The 23,890-nt window shown below is 38.4% G+C and overlaps 1 protein-coding gene and 1 pseudogene across 1 annotated transcript in view; both read right to left on the bottom strand.

Moving 5' to 3' along the window:
* LOC126076717 (afamin-like) overlaps positions 1 to 23,890 on the bottom strand; it is a 35,852-nt pseudogene that overhangs the window by 5,399 nt on the left and 6,563 nt on the right.
* Positions 20,986 to 23,890, bottom strand: part of LOC126077091 (cytochrome c oxidase assembly protein COX18, mitochondrial) — a 124,030-nt gene continuing 121,125 nt past the window's right edge. Inside the window, exon 7 of the mRNA XM_049886061.1 lies at positions 20,986 to 21,036. The gene's annotated coding sequence lies outside the window, so the exon portion shown is untranslated. The remainder of the gene's footprint in view (positions 21,037 to 23,890) is intronic.

Here is a 23,890-nt window from a genome sequence, read left to right as displayed (position 1 = left end):
TGAGTAACAAATCTCCTTGATAGCATTACTGAGACTTGTCTGTGTACCTCTCCCTCCACAGAGGTACCCTTCTCTCTATCAGCATTCAGAGATGTGATTGCCCCTCCTTTCTGGACCAGACAGCTGAGTATAATAGCAGAAAGGCAGAGGAGTTGGTGTCTTTTGGCTGTTGTGAAAACTGTCTAAACAGTAAGAAAAATGCAAGCACACATGCAGCATAGCCACACTTAAGGAGAAATTAATACCCAGAGAAACACTCCAGGACCAGTATTGGGGCCTGCTAGTTACAAGGCACAAGAGATGGACAGAAATTGACATTGAAATATGAGAGGGGAAAAGGCAGGTGACTGAATAAGCTGCAAATATACTTGCTATTTAGTTGATATACAAGGTATTACCTTTGGTGCTTTTTGCTTTATGTTTGTGAAATAGTCTGGCTTTTGGCTTCCAATTTTGGACCCTGAAGAGAAAGAAAAGAACACACAGGAAAAAAAAAAAAATTTTTAAGACAGTATTTTTTATATTTAGAGATACAGATTACCCTGATTTTCGGAATGAAAAACCACTCTCACATTGCACAGGGAGATAGTGAAAACTCTTCAAGTGACCTCGAGAACAAATCTCCAAGGTTTTTGTGAGCTGCCAATAAACCCATCCTTGCCTTTACATGACCTCCATGTACACACTTAGGTAAATGGAAGGTAGGAACTGTGTTGTTGTTAGGTGCTGTCAAGAAACTATTGACCCCTAATTAAATTAAATCATATTTTTAAAGAACTAATATACTCATTCCTCACTTATTGACATAGTTAGGTTCCAAAGACCATGTCAATATGCAAAAATCTGCATTATGTGAAAATAGAGGATGACCACATCCGAATCACAAAATGAAAGATGACTACACCATTACGTAACTGCCAAATTACATCATTACATAATTGCCACACCACCAAGAATCATGGTCCACCCAAGCTGACACATAACCCTAACCATCACAGCCAGCGTTATTCTAAGCTTGTACCTCAGTGTTCATTACTGCCAGATGTACATCGTTAATGTGCAAAATAGTAGGATAGCAGATTTTTTACTACTGGCATAAATGTGAAATGTTGTGTAATGAGATAATCTGTAAGTGAGGAGTAGGTGTAATTTGTTCAAGAAAATTTCCATATATTAAGCACCACTCAGGAAAGTAGGGGGCTCTCAACCAGAATGAAAGATTTGGGTGTGTGTTCATGTGTTTGTGACGTGTGTGTGCATGAGTGTTCACGAAGTGCGTGTGTATGATTGTGCACGTGAGTGTTCATGAAGTGACTGCGTGTGTGTGTGTGTGCGTGTGTGAATTTTGAGTGATTTTGGTAGTGCAGAGGGTGTTACTAGGAAAGAAACCACAAGAAAGGAAAGTTGGAAAACAATGAATAGGCATCCCAAGAAGCCATTCAGATCAACCTTGGGGCTGACATTCAGAAGTAACTCAGGATCCTTGGATCACCACAGCTACAGATTCCAGTTACTAGAGTGAGAACCAGCAGGGAACATTTTTCCTTCTCCTCTCCCTGCTACCCTTACTTTCCACTCCCTCACTTCACACACATGTATTCTCAACTGAGGGATGTGGGGACAAGGCTCAGGGAGGTGAAACAGCCGCCCTTAAGTACTTCAGTTCATGATTTCTCCCCCTTTGTAGCTGATTATGATTTCCTTTACAAGTCAGTTTGAGGATATGCTTGATAAGATACTGGGTGATTCAAAAAAAGAAGAGAAGGATAAATGCTGCAATTGAGGGTTAATAATTATCATCCTCATTTATACAGAGTGCATAGTAGTTCAGTTTAAGTTACATGACCAAGATTTTTGGGAATAGAACTCAGGTCTTGTGGACATCTTTTCCTATACCACATCCTTACCAAGGAGACATTCTACCAGAGACATGTCTGTATCCTAGTTATGTAGTAACCCTGCTCTCAGAAATAGGCTTTGTAGACATCGTAGGGAGGAAGCAGGGTCTGACAGGGAGTTCTATTTCATTTTATTTTACCATGAGCTCCAATTGAGTTTCAATGGAAAAGAAATATAACTACCTCTTCATTGAATCAGGCTTCAGGCCCCTCTGCTTTGCAGCACTTCTCCACCACATTAGTGAAATCTGTAAGCAGTGACCGCAGCTCCTCATCTGTATGTTGAGGCTTCAGCTTCACTAATTCAACAAGAAACCTGTAGGCCACAGATATCATCAAACAGAATCAATTAACAAATGGTTTCCAAAGTTCCTCCAAAGTGCTTTTCACAGAATCACATGTCTCGGGGGTCTCAAATTGGGTGCGTGTAAAGAGTTAAAATATTACAATTTGAAAGCGTCTCCTGAATCTTTCCTTTCAAAGTATGGGATAGAGTCCATGGTAACATCCTTTGTAGGGTTATGTAAACACAGGCATATGGTATAAAAAATGTGAACTTATATTTATGCACATTATTATAGAATATTTGAGTACATTTGATCTATCTAGAAAATTCAGATTCAAAACAACCTCCAATCCCCATTCATCAGTAGCTGAATGTTGTTTCCACTCCACTTGGTACAGACACTGCCTAAATCCATAAAAAAAAAAAAAAAAAAAAAGGTCTTATTTATTGGCAATTATAGCATTGCCTGAGAGAACAAAAGCAAAATTCCTGTTCCTTTTTTCAAACATAAGGGAGATTCTCAAGGTAAACACCTACATCATTCTCTACAGAAAATCTGATTGATAATGAACCTGCCTGTGAGTCTTTTATCTGGCTGCCTAATTCACCTTTCCAAACTGCAGTCTAGTGGACCCTCCAAGTTTTTAGCAAACGAAAAGACAAGCTAGGATTTTATTTGTAAACAATGGCAATAAATATTCTCTAGTGTTTTTCTCAATTGTAGGGACTGGACATTTTGAAGGAAGGAACAGGGTTCTGACACTAATTGTATGTATCTACTACAATAAACCTCACTAATGCATGGTTTGTCTTCAGACTGAAGAAAAAGATGAATGGAAGAGAATGTACCTTTCTTTCTCTGGAATGCTCCATTTTGACCCTGACACAAGTCTGTGTGAAAGGTGAATAAACATTTAGAGGCCGATGATGGCACATATGTTTCATCAGGTTTCAGATCCTCAAAAGAAATGCCTTCTGAAGGCAAAGCTTGATTTGAAACACTGGTCCATGGCAGGGTTGATGGTTTGATTTTTATTTACTCCACATAATTCTCCAAGAACTAAATCCGCCTGTACCAATAAGAGTTAGAACTCAGATATGATTTTAAGACTTGACTGGAGTTTTGAAATAGTAGTTAGATTGTTCCCAGATCCTTGTTAGCTTTACCCAAAAAATCACATGCACTCATAATGCTACACTATGTACTAAGTAAATTAAGAACTGGTGTCCTAAATGGCATTATGACAAAAATTCAAAACATATCAATTTAAAGGCCTACAGATTAATTTCTTGTTAACATAGACATAAACTTGTAATTATGATCAGAGAGCTGCAAACGGTCACCTGCAAGTGTCACCAACACACTGTGGCTCTTGGGTTTATTCTCCTCCTGGGATGTCCCCACTGCACTCTCCAGCCAAACCTTAAAGAGATACACTCAACACTAGATGGTGCTGAAAGCTACAATTTTACCTCCCTGGCGACGGCACTGGGTTGGGTTGGGCAAGGGAAGAGGAAGGGTTTGTAACATTACTTAAAATTATAATGTTTCCTATTATCATTCTGGAACTATGTTGGGATTCCTATATCATCTTCCTTAACAAGTCACTTCTAACATAAATAATCAGTGAGACCAATGGTTTCATCATCCCCAAGAAAACACTTAAGACTTTTTTTTTTCGCCTCTTAGGGTTTTGATACAGCGAGCCAAAAGGAAAACTTGATGTTCTTTGTTTGATAATGTTGAAAACAATGAAGAGAGAAAGAGGGATAGGGAGAAGGAAAGGAAGATGAACATAGATAATCCCTATAAACCAATGAGTGCAAATATTCTTTTTTTTTTTTAAGACAGTGCTCACACAGGATATGCTCACCAAATTGTAAACCCAGACAAACTGTTCACTATGGGGACAGCATATGGCCAAAGCTGCCACAATTTCCTTGCTGAGAGAGGTCAGTTCTTTGGTGGAGAGCTGGGGGGCCATTTTTGTGAGTCTGACAAGGTAGCTGAAAGAACATCTGTCTGTAGTTTTGCATGAAAGAATATACCCAGTACCCTTCTCTAAACTTGAAACCCAAACTTTTCAAGGTTCGAGGCAGCCAGTGTAAGTTCGAAGCGAACCTCAGCTCTGTTGTTAAAATGGTAGAGAACTAAATGCCTCTTCACTTCCCATTTTCCTGTACCATGTCTCCTACATCTCTGTAATTTGACTTCTTCTCTAATCTCACGATAATCTCAGAAGCTTTCATGTTGCCTGTCCTCTCTCACCTGTGAGTACAGGAACTCACCGGCAATAAATACATTGGCTACTCTGTAAAACCCTGCTTGAAATCCTTGCATAGTGAGTATATATTTAAAAGGATAATTTCATACATTTATGCTGTAAAGACTTAATTCATGTCCAGAACACTTAATTGTGCTCATGCAGACTCTGTACAGAGGCCAAGAAGCAGTTGTTCAAACAGAACTAGGGGATACTGCGTGGTTTAAAATCAGTCTGTATGCTGAGCAAATGATCCAAGAAACTGGACTATATGAAGAAGAATGTAGCATTAGGGTTAAAGGAAGATTCATTAACAACCTGCAATATTTCAGATGACACAATCTTGCTTGCTGAAAGTGAAGAGGACTTGAAGAAATTAATTATAAAGATGAAAGACTATAGCCTATAGTATGGATTACACCTCAACATAAAGAAAATGAAAATCCTCACAACTGAACCAATAAGCAACACCATGATGAATGGAGAAATATTGAAATTGTAAGGGATTTCATTTTACTTGGGTCCACAATCAACATCCATGGAAGCAGCGGTCAAGAAATCAAATGACGTATTGCATTAGGCAAGTCTGCTGTAAAAGGTCTCTTTAAAGTATTAAAAAGCAATGACATCACTTTGAGGGCTAAGGTGCACTGACCAAGCCATGGTATTTTCAATCATCTTCTAAGTATGCAGAAGTTGGATGACAAATAAGGAAGACAAAAGGAGAACCATAATTGGTGTTGGCAAAGAATAATGAATATACCATGGACTGCCAGAAGAACAAATAAATCTGTCTTGGAATAAGTATAGGCAGAATGCTCCTTAGAAGAGAGGATGGAGAGACTTCGTCTTATGTACTTTGGACATATTATCAGGAAGGACCAGTCCCTGGAGAAGGACATCATGCTTGGTAAAGTAGAAGGTCAGCAAAAAAGAGGAAGGCCCTCAATGAGATGGACTGACACAGTAGCTACAACAATGGGCTCAAACATAGCAAGCATTGTGAGGATGGCGCAGGACTAGGCAGTGTTTCTTTCTGTTGTACATAGGGTCACTATGAACCAGAACTGATTCAATAGCACCTAACAACAACAACATGTTGGAAAAGGATAATCTGAGAAGGAAATTAAGCTTTTTCGTGGACTGTTTGAATTCTCAGCTAATAGCCAGACTGCAGAAACTGTGAAAGCATATTTTTTAAACTGCCTTTATGTCTGGATTTAAAGATGTTTGGGTTTATCAAACACTACATTAGAATGACAATTAATTAAGTAAAGTCGAACTGCACATTATTCATCAGTGCTCACAAGAGCACTAATGAATATGCAAGTTTTAAGCAAATCCAGAGTTATTTCTGTTGTTGTTGTTGTTAGGTGCCGTCGAGTTGGTTCCAACTCATAGCGACCCTATGCACAACAGAATGAAACACTGCCCGGTCCCGAGCCATCCTTACAATTGTTGTTATACTTGAGCTCATTGTTGCATCCACTGTGTCAATACACCTCGTTGAGGGTCTTCCTCTTTTCCCCGACCCTGTACTCTGCCAAGCATGATGTCCTTCTCCAGGGACTGATCCCTCCTGACAACATGTCCAAAGTATGTAAGACACAGTCTCGCCATTCTTGCCTCTAAGGAGCATTCTGGCCGCACTTCTACTAAGACAGATTTTTGTTCGTTCTTTTGGCAGTCCGTGGTGTATTCAATATTCTTCACCAACACCACAATTCAAAGGCGTCAACTGTTCTTCGGTCTTCCTTATTCATTGTTCAGCTTACACGTGTCTGTCAGTTTGTCGTGCTGTGGGGGCTTGCGTGTTGCTGTGATGCCGGAAGCTATGCCACTGGTATTCAGATACCAGCAGGGTCACCCATGGAGGACAGGTTTCTGCTGAGCTTCCAGACTAAGACAGACTAGGAAGAAGGACCCGGCAGTCTACTTCTGAAAAGCATTAGCTAGCTAAAACCTTATGAGTAACGGTGGAATTACTTCTACCAACTGCTAAAATGGACCACTGCTAAAATGGACAAAAGTCCTGACCAACTCTCTCTCCCAGGAACCTGTGACAACCTGCAGTTTGTTCCATTCATCCCAAAGGTGGCAGAATCCAGGGAGGGCTGACTGCAATTGGCAGTAAGAAAGGGAATTCCAAACAAAATAAAGCAATAGAGAAACAATTTGTTCAGAATCTTAGCCTCATTTCTGTCTCAGTTGCATTACCTTTAGTTTGAGCCTCATTTCTGGTGAAGGGTCGATGTGACAGCTCAAAGTGCATTTGCCTATTTGTAAATTGGCCAGAGTTTATAAATTGGCCATGACTGGGCTAAATTCTTTACTCTAGGTGGGACATTATGTTACCCTGGTCACAGGTGTTAACCTGCTTTTGTAGACAACCTACTGGTATTTCAAGTCATCCTTCTCCAAATTCTGAAAACGTTCACACTCTTGTTGAACCATCTTGAGGCTTTTCTCAGTTTTCTAATTGAATTTTTCTTCCTGAAAATAAGAACAATCATGTTTATGATCATTTTATCTCAAATTTAATCATAATCTTCATTTTGACTTGTCAAATACCATTATTTATACAATATTTTCAAGTGGTCATTATCATACATTATCCACTAAATTGAGGATACTTTTTTACATATGTGTGTAAGAATTTGGTTTTTGCTTAAATTCAAAGTCCAAATTTTTCATCCTTATCATTATCTTGTACTTTTGTCTAGAGTTTTCCAGTTTACAAAGCATGATTCAAGTGTTATCACATGGGATTCTCACTCTAAAGTAGCCATAGCAGTTATTATCTCCATTTTTAAGTAAAGGAAAGGGGTCTTGTGAAGTTAAGTGATTTGCCCAGAATGACCCAACTAATAAATATTGTGACAGAGCATTTTTAATCATTTTTGTCTTTATTTTATACCTTCTTTTTCCTTGTTTAGAATAAGAGCTGAAAACCTCCAATAGTTATCTTTAAATATTTGATGAATTTTCTCTCATGTAACATAAAATTGACATCTATTAAGAGAACTACATACCAGTGGACGGATTGTTGGACAAGTTGTTTCTCAGTGTAAAAAAATTTTTTTTTCTAGCAATATGATTCATTTAAAAAGACACAGACCACCTTGTTAGGGACAGTGTCAGAGTGGGAACTGAAACTCAAATCTTCTTACTCCATTGCCTAAATTTGAATGGTGATAAGCTGCAGCAGCGGTTTTTTTTTTTAAGCTGGTATGGAAATGATTTTCATGACAAATGGAAGAAAATTTTAAAATAAAGCAAAAGCAACACATATCAAAGAGAAACAAATCAGGAATGAGGAATTATTTATTCCTATTGAATTGATATTGATATAGGAGTACATATGAATTGATATTTAAAAAATACTAATTTTAATAGGAAAGTGGGTAATGAATATGAACAACTCGTTCATAGAAAATTTGCAAATCATATGGGAAAAATTTAATTTCATTAAAAAAAATGCTTGCTTAAGACAAAAGAGGGTTTTTGTTTTCAACATATAAATCTAGCAAAATTAATTTCTATGTGCAATGTCGGTGAAGGTGGATATGAAATGAACACTCTAAAGCACTGTTGTGGTAAAATCACTCTAGAAAGTAACTGGGCAATATGTGTCAAATTTTTTTAGAAGTCTATATATTTTAATCCAATAGTTTCCATTCTGATAATCTATCCTAAGAAAATAGAAATATCAATGAAGATGACTAAAATAAGATACTTATCTCAGGGTTGCTTACAAAACTAAAAACAATCTAAGTGTTCAAAATGTCCAAAATACTTTGTGTCTTAGTTATCTAGTGCTGCTAAAACAGAAATACCACAGGTGGATGGCTTTAACAAAGACAAGTTTATTTCCTCACAGTAAAGTAGGCTAGAAGTCCAAATTCAGGGTATCAGCTCCAGGGGAAGCCTTTCTCTTCCTGTCAGCCTTCTCATCAATATTCCCCCAGACTAGGAGCTTCTCCACGCAGGGAGGCTGGGTCCAAAGGACGCGCTCTGCTCCCAACACTGCTTTCTTGGTGGTATGAGGTCCCCCTGTCTCTCTGCTCACTTCTTTTATATCTCAATAGAGATTGCCTCAAGACACAATTCAATCTTGTAGATTGAGTCCTGCCTCACGAACACGTAATTTAATGCATAACACTAAGTAAGGCAAACTCTGTTAGAAAATACGTTCAGACTTCCAAATTGGGGTGGCTGGAATATGTTTTTCATCCCACCCCCAGCAATGCCTCAGTGAGAGATAAGGAAGCAACCTTTGCCCATTACTTCATCTTGTCACCTGCCAAATATGGGCGTGATCACCCTTTAGCTCTAAATCACTGCCCTCAGTAAGAGATCAGTAAAATAAATTACTTTTATATCACTATGATGAGATTGGAAACCCTGGTGGCGTAGTGGTTAAGTGCTATGGCTGCTAACCAAAGGGTCGGCAGTTTGAATCTGCCAGGCACTCCTTGGAAACTCCATGGAGCAGTTCTACTCTGTCCTATAGGGTCGCTATGAGTTAGAATCGACTCGACAGCACTGGGTTTGGTTTGGTTTTTTTGTGATGAGATATCACATAGTCATTTAAAATAAATTTTGAAGTCCATTTAATGACAATTTTTTTCTGATACTAAATAATTCCGAACATTTCTTCAGAAAGTATTACCCTGATTTTACTTTGAAAAAACATGTATGTATATTTACAGGAACAGAAAAAAATGAATGAAAATGTTAGCCATATCTATTTCTCAACGATAGAATCAGAAAGTTTTTATTTTTATTTGTTGGAATATTTGGTACTTTCTATTCATCTGTAATAATCATTTAATTATTTTACTACCATATAAAACTCCAAAATGGCTAAATAACATACAGAGTTGTCAAGGATTGAATTGCATCCCCCCAAAATAGGTGTCAATTTGGCTAGGTCATGATTACCAGTATTGTGTGGTTGTCCTCCATTTTGTGATCAGGTGTAATTTTCCTCCATTTTGTGATGTGTTGCAAATCCTAACCTCTGCCTGTAGTTATAATCCCATTTATGAATGGGTTGTGTTTTCATGTTAATAAAGCAGGATTAGGTTATTTGAATGAGGATTAGGTTATGTTTATTATGTGGTGAGGCAGGGTTAGGGTGTATTTTGAGTCAATCTCTTTTGATATATACAAAAGATTAAAAAAGCAAAGAAGAGAAGCAGGGATGGGGAAAGAGAGATGTCAAGCTACATGAAGATCGTCCAAGAGCTGAAGCTCAAAGAGACAAGGACCTTCCTCTGAGCTGACAGAGAGAGAAAGCTGTCTCCTAGAGCTAGCACCCTGAATTCAGACTTCTAGCCTCCTAAATTGTGAGAGTATAAATTTCTATTTGTTAAAGCCACCTAACTCTGGTATTTCTGTTATAGCAGCACTAGATAACTAAGACAAGCCTACATAAATAAAAATGTAAATACAAAATGTTTAATCGGAAGAAATTTGTGAATCAACACACTGGATTCATAGTCTAAAACACTAGGCATAACCCAAACTGATGATGGCGGTCTTCCCGATGATCAGCCAACAAGAATTTAAAGTGAACTCCAATTGGTCAGTCACAATTTCTACCCGCTAGCCTAGAGTAAAACTTTGATGTCAACTTTTAAGCTTCATTTTGTTTTGTTTTGTTTTAACTCTCTGAACCTGCAGTAACATAACCTACCATGTGGCCATAATAATCTGGAGGGTTTTCTGTTTTGCAGCAATCTCCCAGGAGATTCTCATATGCTTCACCAATTCTTAAAACCTCTGGTGTAGACAGGTCTTGATGTCTCCTTGAGTATTCATAAAGAAACCTATTATGCATAAGATATTTTATATATTAGAGAACAAGCAAAACAGCAAACCCTGCTATCTTTCAGTATAGTCAGATCTGCTAATAAGAAACCTGCTTTGAAATGTTAAGTTCCTCCTATGCTTTGGTCCACCACTCATCTGTCAGCTTGTCATACTGTGGTGGCTTGCATGTTGCTGTGATGCTGGAAGCTTTGCAGCCAGTATTTCAAATAATAGCAGAGTCATCCATGGTGGGCAGGTTTCAGCGGAGTTTCCAGACCAAGTCAGACTAGGAAGTACCTGGCAATCTACTTTAAAAAAAAAAAAAAAATTGGCCAGTGAAAACATTATGTATAGCAGCAGGAGAAGAATATTGAGGGTCTTCCTCTTTTTTGCTGACCGTCTACTTTACCAAGCATGATGTCCTTCTCCAGGGATTGATCGCTACTGACAACATGTCTGAAGTATGTGAGCCAAAGTCTCGCCATCCTTGCTTCTAAGGAGCATTCTGGTTGTACTTCTTCCAAGCAGAATTCTTCGTTCTTCTGGTAGTCTATCGTGTATTCAATATTTTTCTCCAACACCACAATTCAAAGGTACCAATTCTTCATTCTTCCATATTCATCGTCTACCTTTCACATGCATAGGGTATGACTGAAAACTCCATGGCTTGGGTCAAGCGCACCTTAGTCTTCAAGGTGACATCTTTGCTTTTCAACACTTTAAAGAGGTCTTTTGAAGCAGATTTGCACAATACAATGCATCTTTTGATTTCTTGACTGTTTTTACTTCCATGGGTGTTGATTGTGGATCCAAGTAAAATGAAATCCTTGACAATTTCAATCTTTTCCCCATTTATCATGATATTGCTTATTGGTTCAGTTGTGTTTTTGTTTTCTTTATGTTGAGGTATAATCCATATACTGAGGGGTGTGGTCTTTGATCTTCATTAGTAAGTGCTTCAAGTCCTCTTCACTTTCAGCAAGGTTGTGTCATCTGCATAACCCAAATTGTTGATAAGTCTCTCTCCAATCCTGATGCCCCTTTCTTCTTCATATGGTCCACCTTCTCAGATTAGTAGCTCAGCATACAGATTGAATAGGTATGGTGAAAGGATACAATCCTGACACACACCTCTCCTGACTTTAAACCAATCAGTATCCCCTTGTTCTGTCCGAACAACTGTCTCTTGATCTATGTACAGGTTCCTCATGAGCATAATTAAGTGTTCTGGAATTCCCATTCTTCGCAATATTATCCATAATTTGTTATGATCCACACAGTCGAATGCCCTTGCATAGTCAATAAGACACAGGTAAACATCTTTCTAGTATTCGTTGATTTCAGCCAGGATCCATCTAACATCAGCAATGATATCCCTGGTTCCATATCCTCTTCTGAATCCAGCTGGAATTTCTGGCAGTTCCCTGTCAATATACTGCTGAAGCTACTTTCGAATGATCTTCAACAAAATTTTACTTGTGTGTGATATTAATGATATTGCTCAAAGATTTCCACATTTGGTTGGATCACCTTTCTTGGGAATAGACATAAATATAGATCTCTTCCAGTTGGTTGGCCAGGTAGCTGTATTCCAAATTTCTTGGCATAGATGACTGAGTGCTTCTAGATCTGCATCTGTTTGTTGAAACATCTCAGTTGGTATTCCGGCAATTCCTGTAGCCTTGTGTTTTGCCAGTGCCTTCAGTGCAGCTAGGACTTCCTCCTTCAGTGCCATAGGTTCCTGCTTATATGGTATCTCCTGAAATGGTTGAATGTCGGCCAATTCTTTTTGGTATAGTGACTCTGCGTGTTCCTTCCATCTTCTTTTGATGCTTCCTGAGTCGTTCAATATTTTCCTCGTAGAATCCTTCAATATTGCAATTCGAGGCTTGAATTTTTTCTTCAGTTCTTTCACCTTAACAAATGAAGAGCATATTCTTCCCTTTTGGTTTTCCATCTCCAGGTCTTTACATGTCATTATAATACTTAGTCTTCTTGAGCTGCTCTTTGAAATCTTCTGTTCAACTCTTTTACCTCATCATTTTTTTCCTTCCACTTCAGCTACTCAATGTTCAACAGCAAGTTTCAGAGTCTCTTCTGACATCCATTTTGTTCTTTTCTTTCTTTCCTGTCTTTTTAGTGACCTCTTGCTTTCTTCATGTATGATGTCCTTGATGTCATTCCACAACTCATCTGGGCTTTGGTCATTAGTGTTCAACGTGTCAAATCTATTCTTGAGATGGTCTCTAAATTCAGGTGGGATATACTCAAGTTCGTACTTTGGCTCTCCTTGACTTGTTCTAATTTTCTTCAGTTTCAACTTGAACTTGCATATGAGCAATTGATGGTCTGTTCTGCAGTCGGTCCCAGCCTTGTTCTGACTGATAATATTGAGCTTTTCCATCATCTCTTCCAACAGATGTAGTCAATTTGGTTCCTGTGTATTCCATCTGGAGAGTTTCACACGTATAGTCACCATTTATGTTGGTGAAAAAGGGTATTTGAAATGAAGAAGTCATCGGTCTTGCAAAATTCTATCATTTGATCTTCGGCATTCTTTCTACTACCAAGGTCATATTTTCTAACAAGCAGTCATTCTTCTTTGTTTCTAACTTTCACATTTCAATCTCCAGTAACTATCAATGCATCCTGATTATATGTTTGATCAATTTCAAACTGCAGAAGTTGGTAAAAATCAATTTTTTTTTTATCTTTGGCCTCAGTGGTTTGTATAAATTTGAATAATAGTTGTATTAACTGATCTTCCTTGTAGGTGTATGGATATTATTCTATCACTGACAGCATTGTACTTCAGGACAGATCTTGAAATGTTCTTTTTGACCATGAATGCAACGCCATTCCTCTTCAGGTTATTGTTCCTGGCATAGTAGTCCATATGATTGTCCGAATCAAAATGGCCAATACCAGTTCATTTCAGCTCACTCATGTCTAGGATATCAATGTTTATGCATTCCACTTCATTTCTGATGACTTCTAATTTTCCTAGATTCATACTTAGTACATTCCACATTCTGATTATTAATGGATGTTTGCAGCTGTTTCTTCTCGTTGCCACATCAGCAAGTGAAGGTTCTGAAAGCTTGCCTCCACCCATGTCATTAAGGTAGACTCTAAGGAGGCAGCTCTTCCCCAGTCGTCTCTTGAGTGCCTTCCAACCTGAGGGGCTCATCTTCCAGCACTTTATCAGACAGTGTTCTGCTGCTATTCGTAAGGTTTTCACTGGCTAAATCTTTTCAGAAGTAGACCAAAGAAAAAAAGACTACCGGGTCCTTTTTCCTAGTCTTAGTCTGGAAGCTCAGCTGAAATCTGTCCACCATGAGTGACCCCGCTGGTATTTGAATACCGGTGGCATAGCTTGCAGCATCACAGCAACACGCAAGCCCCCACAATACAACAAACTGACAGAAAAATGGGGGTGGACAACTCCTGCTTGCCCTTTAATGTTATGTAAATTTGCTTTCACTTTGAAAGACTGAACCAATCCTTTGCAACAAACTCTTCATCACTATCACTTTCACTTGCTGCATGTGTAGCTTTTAAGTCATTGAAAAGGCTTTGAGCCTTTTCTTGTGCTAAAAACCCCAAAAACCAAACCCAGTGCCATTGAGTCGATTCCGACTCATAGAGACCCTATAGGACAGAGTAGAATTGCCCCATAGAGTTTCCAAGGAGTGCCTGGAGGATTTGAACTGCCGACACTTTGGTTAGCAGCTATACCACTTAACCACTACATCACCAGGGTTTCCTCTTGCGCTAAAGTAAGGGGTAAATAAGAACCACATACACCTGTTGCAACTCACCTAAAAACTGGATTTAAAGACACACTTAGGAATGAATCTCCTTCGTAACCGTGGGACTGCCTGTATTCAATAAACATTAGCTGTTATAACCTCTATCTTCAACCCAAACCTCTTTCCAGAGTTCCAGGTCCACATATAAAATTGCCTCCTGATATTCTCAACTAGTAAGTAACTCTACCTCTACAAGCACCTCAAAGTCAACATGCTCAGAACCAAACATAATCTTTCCCACAAAACCTGCCTCTTAACCTGTACTTCCCATCTCACTGAATGTGAAAACTAACTACACAGTCACCTAAGCCCCAAATTAGATTCCTTTCAGATGAAGTTTGTAACAAAACTAAACTGATTTTGCCCTTCCTCATTCTTCAATAGAAAACCTTTTTGTGGCATCTTGTTACTTAGCATGGCTGCGTGATCAGTACCATATACATGCCAAGCAGTTTCACACTTCTATCCATCTCTGCTCCCGTCAAAATTATCTGAAACCCGTTGCCATTGAGTCGATTCTGTCCAAATTACCAAAATTCTTCAACTACCACCTCCCTAATTAAGAATTTCTAGGGCTTCAGGTACAATAGACCACTTCCTCCTCTGTCCCCACAACACCAAGCACGCAGTGCTGTCAGAACCAAAAGAGCCATTTTTACACTTCTTTATTTATAAGTCTGTCTCTCCCCACATCTCATTCAAGATATATGAAAGCTTCCTGGTGATCGAAACCCTGTATAACCTAGTAAAGTTTTTGGAATATATTTCATTCTCAATAAACCTTGAATAAATGAATATTCTTATGTGAATGTTTGTATATGATGAACTGGAGCACAGAGATGTTAATTTATCCCAGTGACTCAACCAGAACTCAAACCTAGCTCTCCTGGATCCAAGCCCTCTACTCTTTTCCTCAACATTTATAGGGTAGTACAGAAGGGGGCTTAAGCCTGTAGCTTCTTGGGCCAGGCCTCCTAGAGTCAAAACCTTACTCTACCATTTTTTAGCTGTATACCTTGAAAAAGTCACTTCTTTGCTCCTCAGTTTCCTCATCAGAAAAACTAAGGAAAATTGTACCTGTTTTAAATGATTGTTTTGAGAATTAAAATAGATAATCCATATAAAGCACTTAACCTTTTTCCTGGCACATATCAAATACTCAATAAATGTTAGTCATCACTACAACGATACAGATGCCTTTGCTGAAAATTACATAGAATACTATAATCTATTTTTCACGTTTTTTAAAAATTATATGATACCCAATGATTTAAATGGTTCCATGTTCCCTCCAGCTAAATTAGCCAAAATAGGCTAAATATCATGTTTCTTTCTGTTTGCCTTATTAATTTCAACATAGTGAACATTACTCAGACATGAAGTTCTCTTGGTCAGCATCTCGGTGTTGACACACACCTTCGCTGTCAGTAATTTTTGCTTCTCTTAGAGATAAGTCCTTTGGCTTCTCATCATTTTCTGAGTTAATTATGCACTCACCACACTCTAGCATTTTCTTTTGACAGCACTCTTTGACTTCACTTGAGATGGAGTCCTGTTTTGTACAAATATGTCTCATAACCTTGCTCTGTACAAAATAAGAATGAAAAACAACTTTATTTTTATAAGTCCTTCTAGGCTGGGTTTTCCTACATAATGGAGTTGTTACATGCAAATCCAACCAGGAGCATAACATTTGCAATCACTTAATCAGCTAATTTATTCTTTTAATACACCTAAGTTTCAAATTAATGAAAACTTTATTTCTCAGGGTGTAAGATGACATAATTACGAAAAATAGGGTTTATTATAAATTTAAATTCATCGTTAAGTGTTGTTTTTTAAAATGCTTTACCCACAGCTCTGAACTATTGGCACTTTATATCCTAAATATTGTTTTTTTCTCCAGAAGAGTTCATTTGTGCCTTTGATGGAGGCTATCAAAGACATGTTACTGCAGTATGTCTCATCCTGGATTTCCTCTCTTATGTCTTGAAACTACATACTAAGCACATAGTAGACACTCAATAAACATTTGGTGAGTAAATGAATGATAAACAAATGAACCTCTATAGTAAACACCAGATGAACACTTCTCAAATATAAGAAGATATTTCAACAATTGTATCAATTTCTGTGGATATTATAGTATCAAATAATGTACAAAATAGAAAACCTTTCTCTATTCCCCTTTTCTCTATTCTTCATCCCAATTCTGGCCTCCACATGAAGTTGTGGGGATTAGGGAGGATGAGGTAATCTTATTTACAAATTAATTGGATAATTTTTTAAAAAGCTGATCTGGCCCTGGTCCCCTCCACAGACTGGTCACAGTCAACACATTCACCCTACTCTCTGCTCCATCCTCATTTAAACAACTCCAAGTTCCATCAATACACCAGGCTATTTCAGGCCTCCCTGACTTTGCTCATGCTGCTATCCTGGGCTGCAATCGCCTTCTAGCCTCACTGGTACATATGAGGGTGAGAAATGGGGTAAAGCTCAGGGATAGGGTGAGAAATGAGTGGGGATTAGGCACCATGTCCCAACAAACCAAGTATAACAAGGGAGGCAATCTTTGCAAACACATACATATCTTCCCAAGGCCACCGTTGCTTCAACGCAACTCTTAAACCCCTTGAGAATTCACTTCTATTTTGAGTGAACCAAAATTCAATTCCTCCTATTTCTCCATAAAGGCATTAATTTGGGACATAATATGATCCCTTAGTCTCAGTTTCAAACTTCACAGAAAATCTTCAGTCATATTTTAATTCTGTAACCAACATCTTCATAAACAATACAAAAGTAAATACAGAGTGAGATTGCTTTAACCGGGGTGTAGTTAGGGACAAAATAACTCTCAGGACATGTGTTGTCCACTGCTAAAATAAAATGCACATATCACAATATTCTAAAATTCAAGTTATTTAATTAACATTCTGTTTTCACTGTGAGTCGTAAGCTGTTGAACTAATGAAAAGTCACTAAGATGAAGCCAAATTTCAACTAAGAAGAAATCAGGATATTTCTAATGAAATTCTATTACCTTTGAGTGTATAGACAACTTAAACTAGGACAACAATATATTTACCAGTACATGCCTTCAGAGAACCACTTTTAAAAATAAACATTACTTGTAGTTAACATATCAACTTATTTGGAAATGATTGTTCCTCAATAGCCTGAGGAAGCTCAGCGAAAGCAGCTCTTAAAAACACAGTGGTAACAAGTCATTTCCTGAGCTTTACTACTAATTTCTGACATTCATAAAAGAGGATTTGCCATGTAAAGAAAAAGAAAAAAAATTCAATCTGGCTTAAATGGATTTAAAAAATTCTAAATTCCTGAAGTTTTATTTCAAGGACATTTAGCCATATAAAACACAATCTGCTCAAAAATCTTTATAAAAAAATCTCATTTATAAAAAAACTCAAATATCATTTGACAATTTATTACCATGCTGATTTCATTGAAGCAAAGTAACCACACATCAGGGCAACCTCAAAATAAAAATAAAATAAAATGGCTGCCCCAAATCACTATTTTTATTTGGCTGTAGAGACTACTCTGCCACGGATGCAGCGCACAGTATCCCCTTCACAGCATCCATCGTAGTTGCGCAAAAGCTCTTCTATGAGAGAGGTAAGTTCCTTAAATTTAATCTTGGGGAATTTTCGGCTTAATACAGCAAAGTTTCAGAAAAGAAAATCGATAAACCACTAAAACAGTTTGAAGAAGAGGTATGACAAAATGGAGTTCCTTGCTAATACAGTATAAACTGCAAAAAGCACTGGCCCCTTGGATTTTCACAGCTGTTTTTACCAAATAGCTGTTGTATGCTACATGGCCTACAGGATCACTTTTAAAATCCTATGCTGATATTATCAGTGTAACGGAATGCCGCTTGGGTTTTTGTCCTGTCTTATTAGCCAACAGAAGTAAGATGGACATTAATTGCGAGGGAAACAGAAAGTGGCAAGTTTATTGTCTGAACAGTCAAGGAGCAACGCAGGGCCTAGTGACTGTAAGACCATATGCTCCTCATCTGAGGGGGTTGGGGAGCTTTTTATTTCCAGTGGTGTCTGGGGGTTGGGTTTGGAACCAGGAACTCTCCGCCCTTAGCCTTTCCATGTCCACATCTGGATGTCTGGATGCTGAATCATCTTCTGTCAGATATCCATGTAGCGGGACCTCTCGCTTCTCAAAAGGGCTCAGATGATACCATAGGCTGGGAAATATCTTCCTTTCCCCTGCTAACTGGGTCCAGGGTTGGGTGAAGGACTTGATCTCCTCAGTCTTGCATGCTCCAAAGGCTGGTTTGGGCTGGTGTTGTGGATAGAGCCACTCCTTGCTGCAGCTTCCTGAAAAATGTTGCTCAAAACAAGCTTGTGGTTAACAAGACAAAGAAAGGAGGGGAAGGGGTGTTGGTTGGGGGTTACACCAGAGCCCTGGGTTAGAGCAAGTAAAGGTCTGAGAGATGTGCTCTTTCCATAATTATTATAGCAAAACACAGTTGTAAGGGCCACTGCTTCCTGTTGTGAGCTTTTGGCAGGTATAGACAATTGATCACAGGACTGTTTTCTGCTGATCTATTTGAAGTCTCAGAGCTTTTCTCGATGTATTGCTCTAACACTATTACTAGTTGATTGGGATTGTTAGCACTATAAATAACATTTATCTTTGTAAGGTTGTCTCCTAGTCATTAAGGGTAGAGTGGGATGGATGAATCATGATCTAAAGCACTTGAGGGTCTTGGAACTCTGTTGGGAACTTCTGGACCTGTTAAGATTCTCAAGCAGTGAAAAAAAAAATCCCAGAAGTAGCTCCTTTTCTCTTTGAGTCTCCCACCTCCCAGGTCTTCTCTCATCTTGACCTAATGTCTGGTTCTGAGCTACCTGCATAGACTAAGACCCACTTCAAAATTCATGGGGAACCAGAAAAAATATAGGTAAAAAGCAATCAAACATTAAACAAAAATGGAACACAGACAAGAAAATACAAGTAGAGGCAAGATATGTGCTATAAAACTCACATAGGGTTGAAAATTTTTGGTCCAAATCTGACAAATAAACCACAGGTTTTTTTTTTCATAAGCAGACATTTCTTTTAAATATTGTATGACAGGTGGTGCCTGAAGAAGAAAGAAAATTTCTGTTGAAGCAAAAGCGAAACCCTACTGTTATCTTATTTTTTAAAAAAACTACATATCAAACTATCCTGATATAGTTGCTCAGAAACAGAAAATCTATGAGATTTTTATCTTAGTAAATTTATGTATTAAAAAAATGTGAATTTGTGGCACATTGTAAAGAGTGGGTCAGTCTTCCTGATGACTGAATTATACTTCATGGGAAGGTGCATGGTGTTTATCTCATGGGGCACTCTGCTATAAGCTTGGCCATCTCTTCTAGGGTAATTCCATTTTACGTGAAGCTAAAAGGCGACTTACTAGGATACGGTAAAATGGTCATCTTTTCCTGGCTATTCACCTACTAAGGTATCTTCCAGTTTACAAGGAAGACAAAGCCAGAAGAGAGACAGTCTTTAAACAGTCCCTGTTCATGAGAACATTTAGATCATTAACTGGAGACCAGTGGGTTGAAAACCAGTGTAAGTGGCAAGAGAATGTCATAAGTGGTAAGCAACCCCTTTGTTATGATTCAATATTAACTGAGGATTGTGATGTTGGGGACTCTTTGTCCTTTAACAACATAAATGCAATACCCACTCATGTTCGAAAGCAGCTGGCTATGTCTTGTTCCTTACAACATGTTTTAGCCACTTCCTCAAAACGGGCAGCAACAGTTAGAAGTATAGGGTAAAAGACAAAGGGATTCCTTCTGGCAACTTCAAAAAGATAACTAGAAAAAAGAAAAAAGAGAAGGCGGGAAAGGGAAGGAACAGGAAAGGAATAGAGGACAAGACAAGGGAAGGGAAGGGAAGGGAAGGGAAGGGAAGGGAAGACAAGCCAAGAAAAGGGAAGCAAAAGGAAAGATAGGAAGAGATAAGAAGAAAAAAAAACAGAGCAAGTTGTAAAAATGAAGGTAAGAGGAAAAAGCATTTGTCACGATAAAAGGCTTCAGAATAAGACAGCATTATCCAGTCCCCAATAAAATACCTTTAGAGTTATCACTGAAGTTGCCAACTCCAACGTAAGCGTTATAATCGCCATTCTAATCCTGAACCTTGAACACTAGAATATGAACCCTGAACACTAGAATATGGCTACTCTCCTTCCCTCCCTTGCTGTCAGGGGTCAGCAGCATTCCCTTTCAATTATAGCTTCACATGCCCCCTCAGGTGCAGGAGTCATTTTCACTGATGTTCAAACAAACTTGGGATTTGAGTCCCAGTGAGCATAGTAGCTTTCCAGAAAATAGTCTCTGCTTCTGTAATGACTGCACTATTGAAAACAGATTTTTGCTAAACATACAGCGGTAAAAGCTGCACCTTCCTCTTAGGCAGAATATATTATTTCCTCCACAGTGCATCCCAGCAATTTGGCAGAGTGCACACACATCTAAGACATACCACCTTAGAAATATGTATCATTATGGAAGGATCTTGAAATCAGAGTCCATATCCTATCCATCTTTATATTCTCAGCACTGAGGACAGAATTTGATACACAATACATGTGAATGAATCAATCAATCAATCAAACAAGCCATGTTCTTTTGTAATATCTATTGAATTCAGTCTAAGAATAATTCTTCAGAAAAATTTTCTACAATAATTAAACTTGCTTGTTTAGAAAAAGGTCTTTCTTCTGTTTATAATCCTGGGCATTGCTTTTCAGGATCCACTGTTGGGAAAGGAGGGAGAAACCCTACATCGGCTTTCTTGTTATAGAGGAAACAACGTCTTCTTTCAAAGTCCTCCTTACCGCAGCAGTGTGAAAAATTGTATTTTTGTGGCAGCCCCTTCATAGTACGTATACTTTCCTGTAGAACATCATCCTGGACAACAGAGGAGAAAAGGACACTTTTTATTCATTGTAAAGCCATGTTCTTCTCTGCCTTCTGAGACAACACAACAGACTTAAGGGATGATCAGTGTGACCCTTTGGGAAAGAGATGGCAGTTTTCCCACTATCGCCCATGCCCTTGACAACTCTCCCACGCTATGGGCACCCTTCTCTATCCTAGCCTCAGGCTTCTTAACCTCTTACTGTTTCTATGCTGCCTACATTTCCCTTCCATAATGGCTTTTCTCCTTGTCTCATGGTGACAAGGACAGTGTATTAGTGTGCTGGTAAATTATTTAGTAATGGTGATTAGTACCAGTTTCCTAGAGATGCAGTTGGTGACTCCGTGTAAAGGAAGCCCAGAAAAGGGAGCATGACCATAGAGCACACACTGAGAGAGGCAGCTAAGGAGGGTGCTCCTTTACCTCCATTCTCTTCGCCAGGCTACTGGCTACCTCCTCTACCTGTATACGTGTCACATGGGCTGCAAGGACATAGGCAAGCCCTCCTGTGCTTCATAATACAGAATTGCATCTTTCCTGGGGAAACTGCCTTATCCTAAGGAGCCAAAGTCAGGTAAAATAAAAATGAGGTACATAGGTCATCTCTCTTTTCTATTTTCAATCCAGAAAAAAATCACTCAGAGTTCATAAAAATGCTTTTTTTGTTTAAGAAATGCAAGCAACTTACTTACAACTAATTTTGCACATTCGGGAAGTGTCATGTCAGTTACGCATTTATTTCTGATTTCCATCATCTCTTTTACCAGCATTTCCACTTCTTCAAAGTTTGCCTCCTGAACATATTGAGCAAATGTGATGATGGTGGTACAACAGTCTACAGAGCATACATGGTGATCATCTGCAGAATTTCCATGTGTGTCCAACAAAAATTCATAGGGACACTCACTTACTGACTAGTCTCAGGAAATTATCTGAGAAGTGTGAAGCCTATAAATTTTACAACATTTTGACAGTTCAATTGTCTCATCTAAATTCTATGATTAATACTGTATTTCCTTTTTTAATCATTTCTATTTAATTAAATTACATTTGAACATCATTAACATTTTTGGAATGTAGCAGATAAGATTACAATAAACATTATCATCAAAAAGAGTTTAACAAACCTACAGATATCCAGTGTTATCATCTACAAATTTCTGAGTGACTTGGAAATTGTCTGAAAAGCAATAATATTTAGGTTATGCCATATTCTGGTATTTTTAACATTTTCCCAATAAATACCTATATATGACATCAAAGTGCACAAAAAATAGAAAACTGATGGTAGAAAATAATTTGGCACATTTCACAAGAAGGAAAGAAGTCATATGAACCACATATAAGATCTTAATCACAGCTGACTATGTACTCAAGAAATATTACTTAGGTTGAACTGACATGAATTAATCTCAAATTGACCAGATTTCAGATTTGCCATTGAAGGCTCCCCAGCCAGAAATGTCAAATACAAACACCATTACCAGGTCTCTGTGTGGTGCAAGCCGTTAAGCACTTGACTACTAACCAAAAGGTTGGCAGTTTGAACCTACCCAGAGACATCTTGGAAGAAAGGTTTGGTGATGTGCTTCTGAAAGGTCACAGCCATGAAAGCTGTATGGGGTGCAGTTCTGCTCTGCACACATGGGCTCGTCATAAGTCAGAATCGACCTGACAGCAACTGAATTTGGTTCGGTTCCAGGTTAAATATATACCATTTATGGTTAGAGAAGTAATATGAAGATTCGCTGATACTGGATAGAATGGCATGACAGGGCCTGATGGACAACGTCACAGCATACAGGAGGTAAGCATAGTTTAAAGTGTTAGCCAGACACAGATACTCAGGTAATCGCCAGATTAGCCTGAAATCATTGATTTTTCCTCAGTGGGCATATACTAGCCAGAGTGATTTACATTTATCCATATAGACTGTATTTATGGGTTCCCTGCTTTTTGCCAAGTAATGTGCTGGACACTATGAAGTAATCAATGATGACTCAAATATATCCCCTGAACCTCAGTTTGCCAAGCACTCTTACAATAGAAGTGGCTTGTGTGCGTGGCTATAATCCAATTTAGAATGGAGTCAGTATTAAGACCAAGTCCCTGAGTGGTGTGAATGGTTAATGCACCCAGAGGTGTCTTGGAAAAGCCTGCCAATCTACTTCCAAAAAATCAGCCACTGAAAATTCTGTGTAGCACAGGTTTACCCTGACACACATGGGTCACCATGAGTCAGAGTCAACTTGACTGCAACTGGAAGTATATGTCAGGAATGCCTTATGCTCCCTGGATGAATGATAAGGAAATGACTACAGTAGGAGTGGCATATGAGCTGAGCCTGAAAGAATGTGTAAGATTTCACCTAGCAGAGAAATAAGGAGCCATGTCTTTCTGCATGGAGGTAATTTTAAGTGCATAAAAATAGAAAACGTGAGAACCTTTGAGATCTGTTTGGGGAAAGATGGTTAATCCATTTTTAATGGAAATTGGATCTTAAAGAGGAATAATGGGACCAAAGTATGAAAAGATCCTGGGTCCAGATTATGGGGGTCCTGAACATAAAGCTGAGGAGTTTGGGCTTCAATTGGAAGACATGGAGAGCCATTGAAAATGTTCATACAGGATAGTAATATGATCATTTTTATGCATTAAAAAAATATCAGTCGGGTAGTGGTATATCTAATACATCAGGTACCCCCACAATGCCTGATAAAATGTGATAGTAACTATTTGTTGCACAGATAGGAGGAAAAAAAGCAAGAAGGCCATTAGGAAACTTTTCCAATTGTCCTGCTGTAAAATTGCGAGAATTTGAATTTTGGTAGGAGTACTGTTTTT

The sequence above is a fragment of the Elephas maximus genome, chromosome 5 (assembly GCF_024166365.1).
Source record: "Elephas maximus indicus isolate mEleMax1 chromosome 5, mEleMax1 primary haplotype, whole genome shotgun sequence".
NCBI classification, from domain to species: Eukaryota; Metazoa; Chordata; class Mammalia; order Proboscidea; family Elephantidae; genus Elephas; species Elephas maximus.
This window is presented reverse-complemented; position numbering and strand designations above follow the sequence as displayed.